The sequence below is a fragment of the Pan paniscus genome, chromosome 13, assembly GCF_029289425.2.
Source record: "Pan paniscus chromosome 13, NHGRI_mPanPan1-v2.0_pri, whole genome shotgun sequence".
In the NCBI taxonomy this organism is placed as follows: Eukaryota; Metazoa; Chordata; class Mammalia; order Primates; family Hominidae; genus Pan; species Pan paniscus.
Window position 1 is genome coordinate 15,465,220 of NC_073262.2, and position 18,789 is coordinate 15,484,008.

An 18,789-nucleotide genomic window follows, 5' to 3' on the forward strand; every position below is an offset into this window, starting at 1 on the left:
CTGTTGTGCAACCATGAATACCATCCATCTCCAAAACTTTCTTTGTATTCCCAAACTGAAACTCTGTATCCATGAAACAATAATTCCTCATCCATCCTCCCCTGGAAACCACCATTCTACTTACTGTCTCGATGAATTTGACTACTATAGGTAACTTATATAAGTGGAATCATACAGTGTCTGTCCTTTTGTGACTAGCTTATTTCACCTAACATAACGTCTTCAAGGTTTATTCACATTGTAGAATGTGTCAGAACTCTCTTCCTTTTTAAGGCTGAATAATTATAGTCCATTGAATGTTCATACATTGTTTACCCATTCATCTGTTGATGGAAACTGGGGTTCCTTTCTCCTTTTGGCTATTGTGAATAACACTGCTATGAGCATGTGTGGACATATATCTGTTGAAGTCCCTGATTTGATTTCTTTTGGGTCTATACCAAGAGTAGAATTACTGGATCATTCTGTAATTCACTTTTACTGATATTTTGAGGAACTATCATACTATTTTCCACACCACCATTTTACAGTCATACCCACCAGTGCACAAGGGTTGAAATTTCTCCACATTTTTGCCAATATTTATTAATTAATTTAATTAATTTATTCATTTTTTTTTGAGATGGAGTCTTGCTCTGTCTCCCAGGCTGGAGTGCAGTGGCGTGATCTCAGGTCACTGCAGCCTCCACCTCCCAGGTTCAAGCGATTCTCTGCCTTAGCCTCCTGAGTACCTGGGATTACAAGTGTATGAGACCACACCCGGCTAATTTTTGTATTTTTAGTAGAGCCAGAATTTCACCATGTTGGCCAGGCTAGTCTCAAACTCCTGGCCTCAACTGATCTGCCTGCCTTGGACTCCCAAAGTGCTGGGATTACAGGCCTGAGCTACTGCACCTGGCCTATTTTCTTTTCTTTTCTGTCTTCTTCTTCTTCTTCTTTTTTTTTTTTTTTTTTTGAGACAGAGTCTCACTCTGTAGCCCAGGCATGATCTCGGCTCACTGCAACTTCCATCTCCTGGGTTCAAGCGATTCTCATGCCTCAGCCTCCTGAGTAGCTGGGATTAGACATGTACCACCAGGCCCAGCTAATTTTTGTATTTTTAGTAGAGACAGGGTTTTGCCATGTTGGCCAAGCTGGTCTTGAACTCCTGAACTTAGGTGATCTGTCTACCTCGGCCTCCAAAACTGTTGAGATTATAGGTGTGAGCTACTGCACCCGGCCTATTCTCTTTTCTTTTTCTATCTTTTTTTCTTTAGTAATACCAATTCTACTGGGTGTGAAGTGGTATTTCACTGTGGTTTTGATTTGCATTTCCCTAATTATTAGTGATGTTGAATATTTTTTCATGTGCTTATTGGTCATTGTATTTGGAGAAATGGACATTAATCACTTGTCAGATGAATAGTTTGCAAATATTTTCTCTGATTCTGCAAGTTGTCTTGTCACTCTGTTGATTATTTCACTGGCTGTGCAGGAGCTTGTTGCAGGAAGTCAGGGACCCTGAACGGAGGGACCAGCTGAAGCCACGGCAGAAGAACATAAATTGTGAAGATTTCATGGACATTTGTTGGTTCCCCAAATTAATACTTTTATAATTTCTTATGCCTGTCTTTACTGCAATCTCTGAACATAAATTGTGAAGATTTCATGGACATTTATCACTTCCCCAGTCAATACTCTTATAATTTCCTATGCCTGTCTTTACTTTAATCTCTTAATCCTGTCATCTTCGTAAGCTGAGGATGTATGTCACCTCAGGACCCTGTGATGATTGCGTTATCTGTACAAATTGTTAGTAAAACATGTGTGTTTGAACGATATGAAATCTGGGCATCCTAAAAAAGAACAGGATAACAGCGATTTTCAGGGAACAAGGGAGATAACTATAAGGTCTGACTGCCTGCAGGGCCGGGCAGAACAGAGCCATATTTCTCTTCTTGCAGAAAGTGAATAGGAGAAATATTGCTGAATTCTTTTCCCAGCAAGGAATAACCCTGGGAAAGGAATGCATTCCCAGGTGTAGGCCTACGGACCGCTGCTCTGGGATTGTGTGCCTTATGTGGTTGAAGACCAGGGATGAAATACGCCCTGGTCTCCTGCAGTGCCCTCAGGCTTGCTGGGATTAGGAAACTTCAGCCTGGCAAATTCTAGTCAGACCGGTTGTCTGCTCTCGAACCAGGTTTCCTGTTAAGATGTTTATCAAGACAATGAGTGCCTAGTGGGATATGGAACCTCATCAGTAATTCTAATTTCGCCCTGGCCTTGTGATCTTGCTCTGCTTCTCTGCCCTTGTGATCTTTTATTGCCCTTTGAAGCATGTGCTCTTTGTGACTTACTCCCTGTTTGTACCCCTCTCCCCTTTTGAAATCCCTAATAAAAACTTGCTGGTTTTGCAGTTCAAGGGGCATCAGAGAACCTACCAATAGGTGATGTCACCCCCGGAGGCCCAGCTGTAAAATTTCTCTCTTTTGTACTCTTTCTCTTTATTTCTCAGACCAGCCGACACTTAGGAAAAATAGAAAAGAACCTATGTTGAAATACTGGGGGCTGGTTCCCCCCATAGGAGCTATTTACTTATTTTTACTTATTTAGTTCCTTTTTTTAAATTCAATCCCTTTGCCCATTTCTTTCTTATAAATTTTTCTTTTGCTTTCATTATTTTTTTAATTGACATGCAATAATTGTATATATTTATGGGGTACAGTGTAATATTTTGATACATGTATACAAATGTGTAATGATCAAATCACAGTAATTAGCATATCCATCACCTCAAACACTTATTTCTGTGTTGGGAGCATTCAAAATTTGCTCTCCTATTTGAAAATGTTTGAAATATTTGAAAATATTCAACAAACTGTTGTTAATTATAGTCACCCTACAGTGATACAGAAGACTCAAACTTATTTCACCTGTCTAGCTGTACTTTTGTATCTGTTCACCAACCTTTGGCTATCCCCCATCCTCCTAACCTTCCCTGCCTCTAGTAACCACTATTCCACTCTCCACTTCTATGAGAGCAATTTTTTTTTAGCTTCCACATATGAGTGAGAACATGCAATATTTATCTTTCTGTGCCTGACTTATTTACCTTAACATAATGACCTCCAAGCTCATCCATGTTGCCACAAACGGCAGAATTTCATTCTTTTTATGGCTAAATAGTATTCCATTGTGTATAAGGAAAATATTTTAAAAATCCATTCATGTGTGGAAGGACACTTAAGTTGATTCCATATCTTGGCTACTGTGAATAGTATGGCAATAAACATGAGAGCCCAGATATCTCTGACATAATTGATTTCCCTCCGTTTGGATATATACCCAGTAGTGGAATTGCTAGATCACACACAGTAGTTCTATTTTCAGTTTTTTGAGGAGGCTTCCTAACAAGAGTGTATAAGAGTTCTCCTTTCTCTCCATCCTCATGAGTATTTGTTATTTTTTTGTGTGTTTTTGATAACAGCCATTCTAACTGGGGTGAGATGGTATCTCACTGTGGTTTTGATTTGCATTTCCCTGATGATTAGAGATGTTGAGCACTTTTTCTTATACCAGCTGGCCATTTGTATGTCTTCTTTTAAGAGATGTCTATTCAGTTTATTTGCCCATTTATTAATCTGATTTTTTTTTTTTTTTTTTTTGCTGATGGGTTGTTTGAGTTTCACCTTGTATATTTTGGATATTAATAGCTTGTCAGATAAATAGTTTGAAATATTTTCTCTGATTCTGCAAGTTGTCACTCTGTTGATTATTTCATTGGCTGTGCAGAAGCTTTTTACTGAAATGCAACCCCATTTGTCTAATTGTGCTTTGGTTGCCTGTGCTCTTGAGGTCTTCTCCATACAATTTTTGCCCAGACCAATATCCTGAAGTGTTTTCCCTGTATTTTATTCTAGTAGATACATGGTTTTGAGTCTTACATTTAAGTCTTTGATCCATTTTGAGTTGGCTTTTGTAAATAGCGAGAGATAGGGGTTGAGCTGCATTTTTCTGCATGTGGATATCTAGTTTCCCTACCATCGTTTATTGAAGAGACTGTCCTGCTCCGATAAATGTTCTTGGTGCTTTTGTTAAAAATCAGTTGGCTGTAAATACAAAGACTTATTTCTGAGTTCTCTATTCTGTTCCATTGGTCTATGTTTCTGTTTTTATGCCAGTACCATGCTGTTTCAAAGTTTGGTAGTGTGATGCCTCCAGCTTTCTTCTTGTTGCTCAAGATTATTTAAGCCATCCAGGGTCTTTTGTGGTTCTGTATTAATTTTAGGATTTTTTTTATATTTCTATGAAGAATGTCATTGGTATTTTGATAGGGATTGCATTAAATCTGTATGGTCCTTTTCACAATATTAATTCTTCCAATCCATGAGCATCGAATGTCTTTCTATTTTTTGTGTGTCCTCTTCAGTATCTTTCATCAATGTTTTACAGTTTTCTTTGTGGAGATCTTTCACTTCCTTAGTTATTTCTTTTGTAACTATTGTAAATGAGACTGATTTCTTTTCTGCTAGTTTGTTGTTGGTATACAGACACACTACTGATTTTTGTACATTGATTTTACTGAATTACTTTATGAGTTCTAAGGATTTTTTGGTGGAGCTTTTAGGGTTTTCTATATATAAGACATGTTGTCTGCAAACAGGAACAATTTGACTTCCTTCTTTCCAGTTTGGATGCGGCTTATTTTTTTTCTTACATAACTGCTCTGGCTAGAACTTCCAGTACTATGTTGAATAAAAGTTGTGAAAGTGGGTATCCTTTCTTGTTGTAGATCTTTTCCCCATTCAGTATGATGTTGGCTGTGGGTTTGTCATATACAACCTTTATTGTGTTGAGGTATCTTCCAACCTAACTTGTTGAGTTTTCACCATGAAGGGATGTTGAATTTTATCAAATATTTTTTTCTGTGTCTATTGAGATGATAATATTGTTTTTGTCCTTCATTCTGTTGATGTAATGTATTATGCTGATTACCGGTTTACTTATGTTGAACCATCCTTACATCCCAGGAATAAATCCCATTTGATCACAGTGAATTAAAATGTGCTGCTGGATTCAGTTACTACTAATTACTACAAAATACTATTTTTCTTGAGAATTTTTCCATCTATGATCATCAGAAATATTGGCCTATAGTTTCCTTTTTCTTTCTAGTGTTTTTTGTTTTTGTTTCTGTTTCTGCTGTGTCCTTGTCTGGTTTTTATATTAGGGTAATGCTAGTCTTGTAGAATGAGTTTAGAAGAATTCCCTCCTCTTCAATTTTCTAGAAGAGCTTGAGAAGAACAGGTATTAGTTCTTCTTTAAATGTTTGGCAGAATTCTCTAGTGAAGCACCCTGGGCTTTTCTTTGATGGGATTTTTTTTTTTTTTTTTTTTTTTTGAGACGGAGTTTTGCTCTTGTTGTCCAGGCTGGAGTGCAATGGCGCGATCTCCGGTCACTACAACCTCTGCCTCCCAGGTTCAAGAAAGTCCCCTGCCTCAGCCTCCTGAGTACTTGGGACCACAGGCATGCACCACCACGCCTGGCTAATTTTTTTTTGTATTTTAGTAGAGACGGGGTTTCACTATGTTGGCCAGGATGGTCTCGATCTCCTGACCTCATGATCTGCCTGCCTTGACCTCACAAAGCGCTGGGATTACAAACGTAAGCCACCATGCCCGGCCGATGGGAGATTTTAAAATTACAGATTCAATCTCATTACAGTAATTGGTCTGTTCAGGTTTTCTTTTCTTCTTGGTTCAATCTTGGTGGGTTCCATGCATCCAGGAATTTATCCATTTCCGCTAGGTTTTCTAATGTGTTGGTGTACAGTTGTTCATAATAGTCACTAATGATCCTTTGTATTTCTATGATATTCGTTGTAATGTCTCCTTTTTTACTTCTGAATTATTTATTTGCATATTTTCTTGCTTAATCTAGCTAATGGTTTGTCAATTATCTTTTCAAAAAAACAATTTTTTTTTTTTTTGAGACAGAGTCTGGCTTTGTCACCCAGGCTGGAGTGCAGTGGCATAATCTTGGCTCACTGCAACTTCCGCCTCCTGGGTTCAAGCAATTCTCCTGCCTCAGCCTCCCAAGTAGATGGGCTTACAGGTGCCCGCCAACACACCTGGCTAACTTTTATACTTTTAGTAGAGATGGGGTTTCACCATGTTGGCCAGGCTGGTCTTGAACTCCTAACCTCAAGTGATCCACTTGCCACGGCCTCCCAAAATGCTGGGATTACAGGTGTGAGCCACCGCACCTGGCTATATTTTCATTTCGTTGATCTTTTGTAATGTTTTCATCTCAATATTGTTTCTTTTTGCTCTTGCTCTGATCTTTATTATTTTTGTTCCTCTACTAATTTTCGGCCTGGTTTGGGTTTTATTCCTAATTCCTTGAGATGCATCGTTAAGTCATTTATTTGAAATCTTTGTGTGTTTCTGATGTAGGCTTTTATTGCTATAAAATTCCCATTTCATACTGCTTTTACTGTATCCCATAAGTTTTGGCATGCTATGTTTCTTCTCCACCTACCCTGCCCCTGGTTCAAGTTATCATGACATGTGTTTCTATTTTTATTGTTTCAATATTTTTTTCTTCTCTTTTTCTGTCTTTTTTTTTTTTTTTTTTGAGACGGAGTCTCACTCTGTCACCAGGCTGGAGTGCAGTGGTATGATCTCGGCTCACTGCAACCTCCGCCTCCCGGGTTCAAGCAATTCTCCTGCCTCAGCCTCCCAAGTAGCTGGGACTACAGGCGCGTGCTACCACACACGGCTAATTTTTGTATTTTTAGTAGAGACGGGGTTTCACCATGTTGGCCAGGATGGTGTCAATCTCTTGACCTCGTGATCCACCTACCTCGGCCTCCCAAAGTGCTGGGACTACAGGCGTGAGCCACTGCGCCCAGGCATCTTTTTCTCTTTTCTTTTTTTTCTTTTTCTTTTTTCTTTTTTTCTTTTTTTGAGACAGAGTCTCACTCTGTCACCCATACTGGAGTGCAGTGGTGCAATCTTGGCTCACTGCAAACTCTGCCTCCCAGGTTCAAGTGATTCTCCTGCCTCAGCCTCCTGAGTACCTGGGATTACAGGCACCCACCACCATGCCCGCTAATTTTTATGTTTTAAGTAGAGACAGGGTTTCACCATGTTAGCCAGGCTGGTCTCGAACTCCTGACCTCAAATGATCTGCCCACTTCAGCCTCCCAAAGTGCTGGGATTACAGGCGTGAGCTACTGTGCCAGGCCAAATTGTAAAACTGCCTTCTTAATTTCTTCCTTGGCCCATTTGTCATTCAGGAGAATATTAATTTTCATGAATTTGTACAATTTCAAAAGCTCCCCTTGTTACTGATTTCTAGTTTTATTTTATTATTGTTAGAAAAAATAATTGATACAATTTCAATTATTTTACATTTGTTGAGACTTGTTTTGTGGCCTAACATCTGATCTCTCCTAGATAATCTTCCACGTGATGAAGCAGCTAATGTGTACCATGCAATGGTTGGATGAAAAGTTCTGGAAATGTCTGTTAGGTCCGTTTGGACTAAAAGGCACTTTAAAGCCAATGTGGGTTTTTTGTTGTTGATTTTCTGTCTAGATGATCTGTTTAATGCGGAGCATAGGGTACGGAAATCTGCAAATGACACTGTGCTGGAATCTATCTCTCTTTTTGGATCTAATAATATTTGTTTTGTATGTCTGGGTGCTCTACTGTTGGGTCCATATATATTGACAATTGTTGTATTTTCTTGCTGAATTGATTCCTTTATCATTATATAATGACATTCCTTGCCCTAAAATTTTTTTTCTTAAAGAGATGGGGTCTTGGTATGTTGCCCAGGCTGGAGTGTAGTGGCTACTCACAGGTGTAATCACAGCACACTACCACCTTGAACTCCTGGACTCAAGCAATCTTTCCACCTCAGCCTCCCAAGTCGCTGGGACTACAAGTATGCACCACCAAACTGGGCTTCTTTTCAGAGTTTTTGACTTAAAGTCTGCTTTGTCTGATGTAAGTATAGCACTCCTGCTCAATTTGGTTTCTGTTTACGTGGAGTATGTTTTTCATCCCTTTACTTTCACTCTATATGTGTCCTTATAGATGATGTGAGCTTCTTGTAGGCAGTATATAGTTGGGTCATTTAAAAAATCTATTCAGCCAGTTTATATACTTTAAGTGGGGGAATTTAATCCATTTACATGTAAGGTTATCATTTATAGGTAGGACTTACTTCTGTCATTTTGTTAATTGTTTTCTGGTTGTTTTGTATATCTTTTCTTCCTTTCTTCCTCTCATTATTTATCATTACGGTTTAGTGGTTTTCTGTAATAGTAACGTTTGATTATTTTCTCTTTCTCTTTTGTGAAACTCACTCTACCAGCGAGTTTTATATTTTTGTGTGTTTTCACGATAGTAATTATCATGTCTTTGCTTCCAGATGTAGGACTCCCTTGTGTATTTCTTGTAAGGCTGGTCTAGTGGTGATGAATTCCCTCACTTCTTGCTTGTCTGGGAAAGACTTTATTTCTCCCTCATTTCTGAAGGATAGCTTTGCTGGGTATAGTATTCTTGACTGACAGTTTGTTTTTTGTTTTCCTTTTACCACTTTGAATATATTATTCCATTCCATTCTCTCCTGGTCTATAAAATTTCTGCAGAGAAATCTGCTTTCAGTCTAACGGGGGATTCTGTTATATGTGACTTGATGCTTTTCTCTTGCTGTTTTTAGAATTTTCTCTTCTCTTTGACTTTTGACAGTTTGACCATAACATGTCCCGGGGAGAACCTTTTTGGTTGAATCTATTGGGGGACTGTTGAGCTTCTTGGATTTGGATGTCCACATCTCTCCCCAGACTTGGGAATTTTCCAGCTATTACTTTATTAAATAGATTTTCTATACCTTTTCCCTTCTCTTTTCCTTCTAGACACCCATAAAATATTTTTTTGCTTAATCATGCTCCATAATTCTTGAAGGCTTTTCTTCACTCTTTTTAATTATTTCTTTTCTTTCCCTCTGACTGATTAATTTCAAATGACCTATCTTCAAGTTCAGAGATTTCTTTTTTCTTCTGCTTGATCAGATTCACTGCTGAAGCTCTCTATTGTTAGTTTTTATTTTTAATTTCATTCATTGAATTTGTCAGCTGCAGGATTTCTGCTTGGTTCTTTTTTTATGATTCCTATCTCTTTGTTGAATTTTTCATTCATATTGTCAATTGCATTTCCGATTTCATTGCATTGTCTATCTGTATTTTCTTGTATCTTGTTGCACTTCTTTAAGAACATTATTTTGAATCCCTTTTCCGGCAGTTTTTAAATTTAGTTTTTACTAGGGTCTACTACTAAAGAGTTATGTTCCTTGGGTGATGTCAGATTTCCTTGCTTTTTTTTTTTTTTTTCTTTGAGATGGAGTCTCGCTCTGTCACCCAGTCTGGAGTGCAGTGGCGTGATCTCGGCTCTCTACAAGCTCCGCCTCCCGGGTTCATGCCATTCTCTTGCCTCAGCCTCCCGAGTAGCTGGGACTACAGGCGCCCACCACCGCGCCTGGCTAATTTTTTTGTATTTTTAGTAGAGACGGGGTTTCCCGTGTTAGCCACGATGGTCTTGATCTCCTGACCTTGTGATCCACCCGCCTCGGCCTCCCAAAGTGCTGGGATTACAGGCGTGAGCCACCACACCTGGTGATTTCCTTGCTTTTTCAAGTGTCTTGTGTCCCTTGATGTCTGTACATCTGGTAAAACAAATCACCTCTTCCAAACTTTGTACAGTACAGTACAGTTCCGGTCACCACCCGTGTGTGACCGGAAATAAAGGATGCCCACCATGTGAAGACTGATCAGGATGCAGAGAGAAGGACGTCAGGCAAGATCCCGCCCGTGCTTCGGAACATAACATGTCTATTAGCATCATTAAGTACTAGCTGACATGCATAGAGCATTGAGTATGTGCCAGGCACTGTGCTAAGCACTTCACATTCACTATTTCATGGAATCCCCACCATGGCCCTATAAGGCGAAACTTATAAATATCACCATTAGATAGATGGGGAAATTGAGGCTTGGAGAGGTTAAGTTGTTTGCCTGAGGTCACAAAGCTGGTAAGCAGCAGAGCTGGAATCCAAACCAACAGAAATTCCATCTAGATACCCAACTCCTCACTGCCGTCTATCCTTGGAAACTAGACTAGTCTCCAAGGAAACATGAATCTACATTTTCTTTCAACTAATAAGAGCTCTTTCCTTACGGTAATTATTTAAATAGTTTTAATAAAAATTTAAAATCTATTTCAAGATTAAAGTTTCAAAGCCATCAAACATCAAATATATATGAAAATACATTTGTATACATTATAAACAGATATATGACGTGACATGAAGTGCTGGATCCAGTGCATCAGAAAATACACGCAAATATAAAATACCCGACAGCATTATGTAAAACATCAGCTGCTTGCCAAATCGGCATTAAATACTTAAGCACTGTGACCTGTTGCTTAAAGTATTACAAATCCAGCCTTATCTAAAAATCTCTATTTGTCCTAGGAAACTAATACTTTTTAAAAACAATAATTTGGTAATTTTAATAATATTTAGATCTATCTAAACTTAAAGCCTATATATTTACCACCCTTTTACATGCTTACCAGTATTACAGACACAATAAATTTTATCAGGTATTTTTGATAATGTGCTAGGAATTGTTTGAAATATAAAGAAGAATAAGATTTCGTTTTCACCATCTCAGAGATTCCAGATAGTGGTGGACACAGAAACCCGTGAAAATAACTGCAGGATGAAATAGATGAAATTATAGAAGCCCTATGTACCATGGAAAATTGGACATGGACATGGAAATTTTATTTCATATGCATACTCGTTAAAGAAAGAAGAAGCCTAAAAAAGTTAGCTACCTTTGGTTTTTATTACTTATGTCTTACACTCAAGTGAACTTTTTTCTGTCTAATCTAATATCATTCAAATCCTGAGTCCTTTTAATTAAGTTATCCTAAAATGAATTTTCATGAACACAGAATTTGTGCTATTACTCTATCTGCACCTCATGGATATTACCACATTTTAGATTTTATGTTTTAAAACACAAAACAATATAAAACCTAAAGTTTTAACATAAAATGTCTTTGGATCTTCAACTAAAATACTAAAGATATAAAAAACTTTATTCTCCTCAAGATAAAACTAGATTTAAAATTGTCAATGAAATAGTTGATTGATCATTTATATTTCTATAAATATATGGAAAATAATCTATTTTTTAATTGTAAGACATTACAATTTTAGATTGTATTTGCATTTAGGAAAATTTCACATAATCTTTACCAGATCCATGCTTACTCTGATAAAAATTTGTTTTTTCAATAGTTGATTCTTCAAAATATCTTGACTAATCCTTCTCCCTCTACAAACAATATTATTATTTGCCAATATTCAAAAGTCTGAATAAACGACCTTATCCCTGGGAATATCTTGCCAAAAAACTATTACCTGCAGCTACAAAGTCCAGAATGTCAACTTCTTCAGAACAAACAGTTCAGTTTCTCCCATAAAAAATGCAAGGGAACCAAAAAAGGGGATTGAGGAAATCTAAAAGAGATATAATAGCCCATATCAACCAAACACAATACGTAACCCTTATTAGCATTCTAATTCAAACCGACCAACTAAACAAAAAGTTTTTAGACAATTGAAGATATTTAAATATTGCCTGGATAAACCAATGCTATTAATGGATTATTTAGGTGTGATAATGGTATTGTGGTTACATTGATGGGAATCTTCTTTTTTATAAATGGGGTCTTGCTATGTTGCTCAGGGTGGTCTTGAACTCCTGGCCTAAAGTGATCCTCCAACCTCTGCCTCCCAAAGAGCTGGGATTACAGGGAGGAGCCACTGCACCCAGTCTCATTGATGGAATTATTATCTTTTAGAGAAATATTCAAAAATACAATACAATGATAGACTATCTGGGATTTGATTCAAAATAATTCAGTGGGGAGGGGACTGTCAGCAGATAAAGAAGACACAAGGTTGGCCCAGAGGAGAAGTACATACAGGTTAATTATACTAATATCTTTATAAACATTGTTTGAAATATGACATAATGTATCCTATACAACTGATACCTTGAGTAACACAATAATAGTCCCCTTAATTTTAGGAACTACTGGTCATAAATATGCCCTTACATATAGACATCTCTATACATAGCAAAATCACATTATTTGACAAAAAGGAAATCTCTTAGGCTACGTTTAATCTTATTGTTCTCTTTGCCTGGATTTGGGAATAGAAACTGTTTCACTGGCTAAGTAAATCATAACTGTCCCAAAATATTCTTAATTACTGATTTCAATAAACATATCCCTTTGTTCTAAGAACAATTAAGAAAATGAAGTTTATGTTCAGGTAAACCTGACAATGTTAAGGTAGTTGAGTAACAGGGAAGTAATGATTGACTGAATTTCATACTGGATTCTCAAATCCTTTTTCTTTTTCTACTCTAATGTTTCCTTTGGATGGGGCGAATTCTAGTATTGTTAGCGATCACCTATGTAACTTTTTTGCAGGTGGTGTATATAGAATCAATGAATGCTTCAAACCAATTAAAAATAATTTCAGTGATTACATGAAAACACAGCTAGAAAAACTAAAGTATTTTTGTAGAAATTACGAGGTTACATTAACAATCAGAATAAGGTTACTATTTAGACTGTAATCAGGTGTCAATGTGGAAAGAAATTTCTGAGCGTTTTTCCGGAAGGCTGGGGAGGAATGAGAATCATGACTCTCCACACTTCCAATAAAACGTGGTGAAGCACTGGTGCAAACTCTCAGAAGCCACCATTTGCTAAATCTCCCCGCCAGCCTTGTCAGTCCTTACCGCCGTTGGATTCCATTATTTTTCTCGTGGTTTCTGCTGTTTCTCTCAATTGTCTAACGACCGTTATTAAGTAAAAATGAATGAAACGGGGCCGTGTGATCTAGGCAGCCTGGAAATGAGATTTTGGAATCATAAGCTACCTTCCAATGTATAAACAGATTTTATGCATTCTGGATACTCAATATACACAGAATCGGCACTGTAGAATGTGACTGCCCTGCCAGAAGGCATCTGCTCGGGACTTGCTGGCAACCGACAGTCCCCTCTGCTTGCGACCCTCGGCCGGCCGCCGGGGACCCCTAGTCCACCGGTTCCTGGACGTTCTCTCTACTCTCCAGCGGCCACCGCCTCCACTCCCACCCCGATAGTCCCGAGCCTGCCGGCCCGAGGGTTCGCAGAGGGCCAATCGTTGCGACGGCCCCGCGTCCCGGCCCCCTCGTCTCTTGGACCTTCCCCCCAGGCCAGCGCAGCCCAGCTTCCTGGGCAAGTTTCACGCTACCAGGATCCAGTGCGGGGCGACGAAGTGGAGAGCTGCAGCGAGACTCCGAAGAGAGATTCCGGCTTCGCAGGGCGGCGCGGAGCCCGGAGCTGCCCACCTCCGCCGCCCGGAGAAGGCGGCTGGGATTAGAAGGTGGCTTCGGGCCCGCAGGGAGTCCGGGGGAGGGATTCCCGGTACCGCCGGCACCGACGTCGAGGGGTGCCTGGGTTCTTGGGGACCACGAGAGGAAAAAGAACGAAAATCACACCGGGGAGGAAGGACGCGCAGAACGCCCCCCTGTGAAGCAGGTGCTCTTGTCAGGCGTGGGCCGGAGCGCGGTCTGGGGGAGTCTGGTGGCGCCGTTGCCCGCACTCGGCAGAGGCTGGCAAGAAAACGCACAGCCCAGGGCGTGGGGCGCGGAACTGACCGCGCGACAAGAAAACGCACAGCCCAGGGCGTGGGGCGGGGAACTGACCGCGCGACAAGAAAACGCACAGCTCAGGGCGTGGGGCAGGGAACTGACCGCGCAACAAGAAAACGCACAGCCCAGGGCGTGGGGCGGGGAACTGACCGCGCGACAAGAAAACGCACAGCCCAGGGCGTGGGGCGGGGAACTGACCGCGCGAGTCTTTCGGCGCGTCTGGGTCTCGGGGAGAGAAAAGCGCTTCCTGGCACCGGGGGCGGTGGCACAGAGGCCAGGAGGAAGAAATCCGGGCCCTGGCCCAGGTCAGGCTTCCACCCCTGCGACCCGCAAGAGGCCCAGGCAGGAAAGGTGGCGCGCGCGAGTGGAGTTAGTGGTTCAGAAAGCAAACCTGGCCAGGTGCTACTGCCTGAGGGTCGTCGGGCGAGTTTCTTCATTTCCCCGAGTTCCTTATTTCTAGTCTGGAAAACGGAGAATTCCATAGTGTCTTCTTCAGTGAGTGCTGGGAGTGCTGAAGGAGGATCCGGTGCCTGGCAGACCAGGAGCAGGGGGGAAACAGTTGGCCGATACTGTTACTATTATCAGCGTTATTAGCGGGCAGGACAGTGTGGGGGGGGGGCGGGGGTAAGGGGCCTCCCCGCGCCTCCCAGCCCTTCGCGCTCGGCTCCAGCTCTTTGGCTTCCTTCCCTGGGCAGCTCTAGGCTGAGCTCTCAGCCATTTCTCAAGAAGACGGTCCCGAGGGTCGAAGACCACCCTTGACCCTTGACCATGGACTCTTGGTGTAACTTGGAAGAGCCGTGTTTTAAAACCCAGCCTCAGGGTTACGGAAGCCCGAGATCTGGGAGGCGTCCGGGACCTCCCTCCCAGAACCGCAGGGACCCGGCCTGGGATCCAGAGTGTGGCCTCTCGCTCTGTGCAGTCAGGAAGGCGGCCAGGTGTGGTCACCGCGCCAAGCACTACGCACCCCTGGGACGCGTCGTTGCGGGGGGGGGGGGCTGGGGCGCCTCCACGACGCCTGGTCTGCCCGGCAAGTGCTTGGTGTCGTTGGTGGGTTCCTAACTGCGACACGTAAACGTCCGTTCCGCGAGCCGGGCAAGGCAACCCCTGCGGGTCGCACCCGAAGGCCGGACCTCTCCAAGCCGCCTGGGTGCTTCCAAACAGGTGGACCCGAAGCTCCTGTTTGATCGGAGAATAACGTTTAATTTACTCCGCCACTGAATTGATGGTTTAAATATTCATCTTTGGATATGGTTTAACATTAGGCAAAAATTAGGAGCTTGGAGGCGGTTCCGGGAAGGGGTCTGACCCTCAGTCACCCATGTTCGTAGCTGTGTTGGTCTGCCCTCGGGCAAGAGAAGGAAGATAATTGGGAGGGTGCCAAGAAAGCCTAGAGAAAGTCCCTTCTGGGTTCAGCGGCCGGCTGTAGCCGCTCTCCCAGGACGTTTGTTGACAATAAATGAAGGAAGGTCGGCCTGGAGACGTTTTCGCACAACGGACAGAGGGGAGTTGGAACGTAAACCAGCGAGAACCTGGCATGAAATAGGACCCCTCTATTCTCAGTTTGTTTCCAAACTCTTAGACTGCCCCAGCCCTGCCGGATTTGCTAAAAGTGGTCTATTTTGGACGCTGGTGGTGCTATGGGGCTGACGGCTACCCGTGCAAAGAAGAGGGAAGAATTGGAAGCTGGGGTCTGGGCAGCTACCAAAGGTGGGGCTTGGGAACTTTTCAGAACGTCCACAGAACCGCAGGAGCCAAAAGGAAATCTCCCGTAGGGGATCTCAGGTAGGGCATGCCAAGAAATTCCAAGAGACGGGATGGAGAAGAGAAGCCGGAGAAAAATCGGCCAATTAGACTACTGTAAAAATGTGTGTCTCCATGTTTGTCCTCCCTCCTGAAATAAGAAATTCATAGCTGGGGTTGGGGAGTAGATGGGGGCTGGGGGAAAAACTTTCTCACATTCACAGAGCAGCTTCCCTCAAAGCGGCACGGAATCGGGAACCCCACTCAGGACAGGGGGAAACGGCCAAGTTCCTAGAAATTTGTTTTCTTTGTGGGGAGCAATTCATGATGGGCGTTCTTGTCTGGTTTACCCCCACTCCGTCCCCTGACGCCGAGTAACACTTAAACCTTTCTAGTTGCAAAGTCTTTTCAGAGTTTTTTTTTTTTTTAAGAAATAAGTTTTGAAAATTCTAGTGCTTAAAAAAAATATATATATATATATATTTATAGCCTTTTATTTTCCCTGAGTACATGTTGGCCACTACATTCCAAATTGATCTCAAATGGTTTTCCAGCTTGTTGGGGGGTGATGAAAAATAAATGGAGAATACATTTACATGCCCTCCTATTCTTTTCTTTTAGAAGTCTCATAAATAGTAAATTTCCTATTTTAAAAGCCAGGACATTTTCAACCTCAAATATTTGGAATTTTTAAAGGCCATATTAAAATGGATTACTTCTGCTATCTGTAATAAATATGAATTGTGAAAATAAATTGTTTGAGGGAAAATAATGTAGGTTTTAAAAAGTTCCATTTAGAAAGGGAAGAATGAGACGTAATAGAAAATAAACGATGTAGTGTAGTGACTTAGCATTTTATTTCGTCTCTATAACTAGGCTTAATTTTAACACCTTAATTTTAACATTAAAGATGGCACGTCAGACACACAGATAAGAAATCAATGTTCTGAAATTAATATCCTACTTACATTAAACATCCCTATCAGGAAGACACAGAGAGTAGAAGCATTTTGCACTAGACTTAGGAATAATACTTCCAGTTCCAAGGAAGTGAAGAAGGGGGAACATGTTTGGCATCGGAGGCTGTGTTTTTGTTTGCTTGCTTGTTTTTCTTTTAATGCCAGAACAAAATACCCCACTCACGTTCATAGTACCCCAGGAAATGTGCAAATCGGGAAAGCCATAGAAGCCACAACCGAAGGCAAGAAAAGATGACTTGACGCCCTGCGAAGGTTACGTTCAGGTGGTTTTTAGAGGAACGTAATCCAGCTGTTTCTTTCTAACCATTTTGCAGCGAACAGAAGTTCGAGTTTGCTCTCCAGCGGGATTCAGATGCACACGCCCAGTATGGGCCGCGCAAGGTGGAGTGAGCAGCTGCGGGTCGCTCCCCACTCCCACCTGGCTCTAGGAGGGCCCTGCGGAGTTGGCCAGGGAACTGGGCGTGGGCGATACTAAAAAAACTGGTGAGGTCCCCTCTCCGCCCAAAGGGGCAGCCAGCGATGTCAGCCTAGAGCGCTCTGCCACTGCCTGATACCTCAGCAGCGCCGACGCGGCCGACAGGTGCCCGCCCAGCACCGCGCCCTTGGTGGGAGCGCAGCCGTTGGCGCAGTCCTCCTCCTGATGCTGCTGCTATTGCTGCAAAATTGTCCGAGCAGCGGCGGCGGCGGACACTTGCAGCAAAGGGGCAGCGGTTTGGGGATGCAACAGGCTTGATGGTCGCTGGAGCAGGTGGCAGTAGCTCCACGCGGTCGGGGACAAACTCTGCGCAGCCCCTGTACCCGCTCCCCTGACCCCTTGCATAATACTCTCAATGCTGAAAGAGATGCATCCGCCTCCCGGTGGCGACGCCAGACCCTTGCCCTCCTCCCAAGGCTGAGGACCAAGTGAGGGCTGCAGCACGGGAAGGGTGCCGGGTCGCCAGGTCCGCGCCTTCTGCTTTCTTCGGTGCCCCGGCATAGGCGGGGGCCGAGAGCAGTAGGTAGCAAAGAGGATGCGGGTGCAGCAGAGCGTAAGGGCGTCTCCCGGGGGCGGTGTTGGGGTAGGCGCCCGGGACTGGCTGCGGCGGGGCAGGGGCCCCAAGCAGAGGGCCTGGGCGGGGGTTGTGCAGGGCGGCGTGTGCCGCAGGTAGAGGGAAGGGGTGGGGCAGGTGGGCTCCCGGGGTCAGTTGGTGGCGCTTGAAACGCTTCCTACGCCGGAGAAAGCTGCCATTGTCGAACATATCCTGGGAGGCGGGGTCCAGGCTCCAGTAGTTGCCCTTGCCTGGGTGGCCCGGCTCGCGGGGGATCTTAACGAAGCAGTCGTTCAGCGAGAGGTTGTGGCGGATGCTGTTCTGCCAGGCGGGGAACTTGCGGCGGTAGTAGGGGAAGCGGCCACTAATGAAGGCGCAGATGCCGCTGAGCGTGAGGCGCTTGTGCGGGCTTTGCAGGATGGCCATGGTGATGAGCGCGATGTACGAGTAGGGGGGCTTTGCCGGCTGCCGGGCATCTTCAGAGGCCGCCGCAGACCTTGGCGGTGCCCTGAACTTGGTGCCAAACTCTGAGGGGTCGCTCGGGCCGCCGCCGCCCTCGATGTGCTCTCGGGGAAGCGCAACCCCGCCCCACCGGGCCACCTGCAGCCCCGGCTGGAGCGACTGCTCTAGGAACTGCTGGCTCGCCTCCTCCTCCTCGTCTTCCACCTCGTCTTCATCTTCCTCCTCTCCCAGGACATCGATTTTACCGTCTTCCCCATCGGAGTCCCGGAGGCTGCGCTGCGGTGTGGAGCGAAGGCGCTCAGCTCTTGGCAAGTTCATGGCGGAGCAGGTGCTTCAGTCGCAGGGGATGTGGCGGCTGATCACCTGGCCTGGGGCGGGCTGAGCTGGAAGCCTGGGATGAATGTTGCAAGAAGCAGGAACGCTAGTGGTTACCCTTTGGGGTGTTTTCGTCTGCTTGTTTCTACTCCTTTGCAACAACGTCCGGCAAAGATGCCTTTGCCCTTTATAAAAGTTTCTTCAAGACCATGTGTGGTGGACTCCCCCCTTTATAACCCTTCTTCCCGTACCTCGGAGCGGTGCCACTTCCTCCTAACGTAGTCCAGGGATGATGGTCTTCTGGGCAAACACCCGTCCGGAGAAAAGCCCAGCCCCCTCCTCCTCGCACCCACCTGCCTCCAAGGAAGATGCTCTACTCATCCGGTGCAGCCAGACAGTTGGCAAGCCTTTGCACGGGTTCTGTTAAGGCGCATTTAAACCCGCGCAAATAAAAGCGAGGTAGGAAAGTATGATACTCAACATTC

General features: G+C 43.5%; 1 long non-coding RNA gene and 1 pseudogene across 1 annotated transcript; both read right to left on the bottom strand.

Moving 5' to 3' along the window:
- Positions 1-933: 933 nt before the first annotated feature.
- LOC134728683 (uncharacterized) lies at positions 934-14,513 on the bottom strand. The gene is made up of 2 exons (XR_010109329.1): positions 14,171-14,513; positions 934-13,588 (listed from the first exon to the last, which is right to left on the bottom strand). It is a non-coding gene; the product is annotated as an uncharacterized LOC134728683 (long non-coding RNA).
- Positions 14,514-16,357: 1,844 nt separating this feature from the next.
- Positions 16,358-18,788, bottom strand: LOC117978499 (forkhead box protein D4-like 1; annotated as a pseudogene).
- Between the last annotated feature and the right edge of the window lies 1 nt (position 18,789).